Genomic DNA, 4611 nt, shown 5'->3' on the forward strand with positions numbered 1-4611 from the left:
TTTTAAAAGGCGGGGGTGTGAGGCGGGGCGTTTTACTTGATATGGGGCGAGGCGTAAGCCTTGATATGGGGCTAGGCGTAAGCCTGGAGGAAGGGGGTAAGCCCCATGGATCTTTAAAAATTTTAATTTATAAATTAATAAAATAACATAATAGCACAAAATATATAAAATATAAATTAAACGTTAAAAATTTAAAAAAAATTAAAGATACTCATAGAAAAAAATCTAGCATGATTCTTAAGTATAACTAATGCATACAAATAGCGTATAATGTCTTTAACTTTCAAATAATTAAAAACTTATAATTTTTTTAAAAAACATTATCAAACTCCACATTTTACCTTCCTAAATGTAAATAATTAATAAAATCTTATTAGTACGATAATTAAAATATTACTCCTTCATGAATAAATACAAATTAGTTTAAGATATCAAATTAATAAAAGTGTATAACAAGGAGGGACAAATGAACTAAGATACGACCAATAACAAGCGAAGATATAAATTCACAATACTATGTCTCATTATTAGAGTTATGCTCAATCTTCATATTTCTATCGATGAATAGAACTTTTATCATTAATTTGTTAAAGAATTTTGAAGGTCAACGATATTAATTAGGAAATTCGACGTGTGATTTATGTTAGAACTGTTAGGCGAGTCCCGAGCGTTGGGAATTAAGCGTGTTTAGGGCGCACGGTCGGACGCTTGGAGCGTAAGCCTCATAGAACTAAGCCCCATACATGAGCACCAGGGCGTTTTACAAGTGCCCCGCCCTGGGGCGAGTCCCAGAAATGCCTTTTAAAACACTGCATGATACCCATTTCGGCGGATATCTATAAAATTCAACAAGTTTCTTCGGGACTTGGAGGAGAATAATGCATTGTTTATAATAAGTCTTGTTCCCTTAGACAGAAATACAATAGCTCTTCCAGAGCCTTCAATCAAACTTATATTACCAGAAATTGTAGAAACATTTGCTTTTTCCTTATGCAAATAAGAAAAGTATTTCTGATCTTTGAATATGGCATGAGTTGTTCCACTATCAATTACACAAATATCTTTATGATTGGTCTTTGATCCAAACATAATTTGAGGATTATCCATATTCTTCAAAATGACATAAACAAAATAAATATGATAGTAAACATTATTATCAAAGCATAACATTTATTTATGTACAACAATTACATAACCATACTATCTACTACAAACAATAAAAATTAAAATATTTATATTTCTACAGATTCACTACCGATCATATGACTTGTTTCTCCTTCTGAGAGTGCAAAATAATCAGTTACATCCAAATGCATGAAGTCTAAATTATCTTCAGAAATAAAATTTGCTTCAACATTTTTCTCTGTCTTCTTCAGGGAGGCTTGATATAGCTCAACCAGGTGCTTTGGCGTACGGCATGTACGTGACCAGTGCCCTTTTCCTCCACATCTATAGCATGTATTTTCTGGCTTTGCTGCTTGCACCGCTTCATGTTTTTGCTCCTTCCTTTTACACTGCTGGTGGTGAGGAGGGTTCTTTGGTGCATTATTATTACCATGATTAGAGTTTCTTCCCCAACCACGGTCATGACCACGACTGGGGCCACGTCCTCTTCCACGCTTAGCTTGGTGGAAGTTCGTCTCATTCACTTCAGGGAATAGACAAGAACCAGTAGGTCGGCTTTCATGGTTTTTCATTAATAGCCCATTATGTTGCTCGGCTACAAGAAGATGTGAGATAAGTTCAGAATACTTTTTGAATCCCATCTCTCGATATTGCTGCTGCAGGAGCATATTCAAAGTATGACAAGTGGTGAAAGTTTTCTCCAACATATCATGATCAGTAATATTGTTACCACATAGTTTCAATTGGGAAATAATTCTGAACATAGCAGAATTATAATCACTAATAGATTTAAAATCTTGTACCCTTAGATGAGTCAAATCATAACGTGTCTGTGGAAGAACGACCATCTTCAGGTGGTCATATCTATCTTTCAAATTATTCCACAGTATGACTGGATCTTTAACAGTAAGATATTCTATTTTCAGGCCCTCATCAAGGTGATGGCGTAGGAACATCATTGCTTTGGCATGGTCTTGGTTTGATGCCTGATTTTTATCTTTGATGGTGTCTGCCAGACCCATCGCATCAAGATGAATTTCGGCATCAAGCACCCTAGACATGTAGCTTTTTCCCGATATATCCAGGGTTACAAACTCAAGTTTAGAAAGATTTGACATTATTTAGAAAAAGAAAGTTCGTACCTCTGATACTTTCAAAGTATTTTCTCGAGATGGCAGAGTCTCGTACTGATAACGTGTTATAAAATAAAGGCAGTAAATTAAAGACAAGTATAGAGAGAGATTGATATATTATTCAAACTTCAAAATTATGTACATAATGAATTGAAAACTCCTCTATTTATAGAAGAAAGGAAGCAGCTGCGAGGCTTTTCAGGAAGCAGCTGCAAGGCTTTTCTTTAGCTGATTGTAAGCTGTCTACATGAGCTGCTTGCAACCTGCCTGTTTAATAAGAAGCTGCTGCAAATTATTTCATTGAGCTGCTTGCAACCTGCCTGCATCAGCTGCTTGTAGATAAATTTCAACAGAGTACTAAATGGATAATCTTCTTCAGGAAGATTATCTATAGCGGAGTAATAAATGAACATCCACAATATAATTATTTTCATAACATGAATGAATAAATCACTATAATAAAAAATGGTGTTATTTTTTATGTTTAAATTTTTTTCATTATATATATATATATATATATATATATATATATATATATATATATATATATATATATATATATATATAAAATAAAAATTCCGATAAAGCGGTATTACGTGATACCGTTTGCCACAAGTGTATCCGCCCGTGACCCGACCCATTCCCCCTTCAAGTTTCAATTTCCTTTTCATTTTCTCATTGAAGACGAAACCCACCAAAACCACCGCCACCCTCTGTCGTGCTTAGCTCTGTTGCTCCCTTTAGGATTTTCTGTTGAGGTTTTTTGTTTTTAAGATAAAATAGTCTTAAAATGAGGGTGAATGGAAAATGGAGGGAAAATGAAATTTTTGAGTAAAATTTTAAGTTTTCCCCTCTTGACAATGAGACATTGTCCCATATTGGAAGAGGAAAAAATTTTTGGTGGGTATATATATATTTGCTCTTCTTGTAGCTCTTAAAGAGTTAAGAAGAAAGCAAGCCTCGCGCCGTCGTCATCGTCGCTCGCTCGGCTCGGCTACGGCTACGGCTACGGCTACGGCTTCGGCTTCGGCTTCGGCTTCGGCTTCGGCTTCGGCTTCGGATTCGGATTCGGATTCGGATTTGGATTCGGATTTGGATTTGGATTTGGTCAAATGATCGATTGATTGATTAATTTTTTGGATCAAATTTATTTGTTAATAGTAAATATTAACGTAAGATTATCCGCATTTGTAACGGATATTTTCCAATCCGTGTATTGACCACCAGCTGCAATAGCAGTCGCCTAATGCTCTTCCCACCATGAATGTGCTTGCTCCACAAACAAGCTAGTGCATGCTCCACCATGGAGGGTGGACGATTGTTCTTCTTCAACACTGGCTGCTATATATATGTGCAGCAGCTGTTGAAGAAAGACACACACAATACACAAGACAAAAAACTGAAATCGCTCAACAGATTTGGCTATACATTGCACTCCTTCCTCTCAGCATTTCCATACGATTTTCTGAGTTTCTACTCCTTTGTTCTGCATTGTTTTAACTTCAAACAAAGCAACTGTAAATGTGATTTGCTACCGAACTTTGTGTTCGCTGAAACACTGGGGTTTGAAGTACCGCTACACCAGTGTGTGATTCGTTCTATCCTGGGAGGAAATAATCCATTACCTTGGGTACTAGGAGGGGATTAAATTCCTTAAGGAAACACTGTGAATTCAGTGGGCTCGAATTAATTACTGTTTCATTACGATAACTTATATTTTGCAGAATTATTATTTATAAATACAGCAATATTGGCGGGACTAACAATCTTAAGGAATTTAATATTTATTTATGTATTTGTGTTATTCTTATTATTCTGCAAACTAAAACCTTTATGGTTTTGTGTACTCCCGTTTTGGATAGTAAAGCCTTCGTGGCGTTTTGTTGGAGATTAAAATCTACGTGATTTTTACTCCAATTTGAAAACGTTTATTAAACGTTTGTTTGTGTCATTCTTTTACAGAAAAAATGACGACTGAAAGCGAAAACCAAGCTGTTCCGATGGTGACTGCCAACGCATCGACAAGCCAAACACCGGCGTTGGCACCAGCAGAAAAACCCAAAAAAATTTTCGGGATTGATTTCAAGCGCTGGCAGCAAAAGATGTTCTTCTACTTAACTACGTTATGTCTACAGAAGTTCATCAAGGAAGATGTTCCTGATCTGCAAGATAAAACTCTAGAGAATGAACGATTTATCGTGATTGAAGCGTGGAAGCATTCTGATTTTTTATGCAAGAATTATATTCTTAGCGGACTGGATGATAATCTGTATAATGTATACAGTGGCGTGGAGACGTCAAAAGAATTGTGGAATGCGCTTGAAAAGAAATATAAAACTGAAGATGCTGGGAT

The sequence above is a fragment of the Nicotiana tomentosiformis genome, chromosome 12 (genome assembly GCF_000390325.3).
Source record: "Nicotiana tomentosiformis chromosome 12, ASM39032v3, whole genome shotgun sequence".
Classification (NCBI taxonomy): Eukaryota; Viridiplantae; Streptophyta; class Magnoliopsida; order Solanales; family Solanaceae; genus Nicotiana; species Nicotiana tomentosiformis.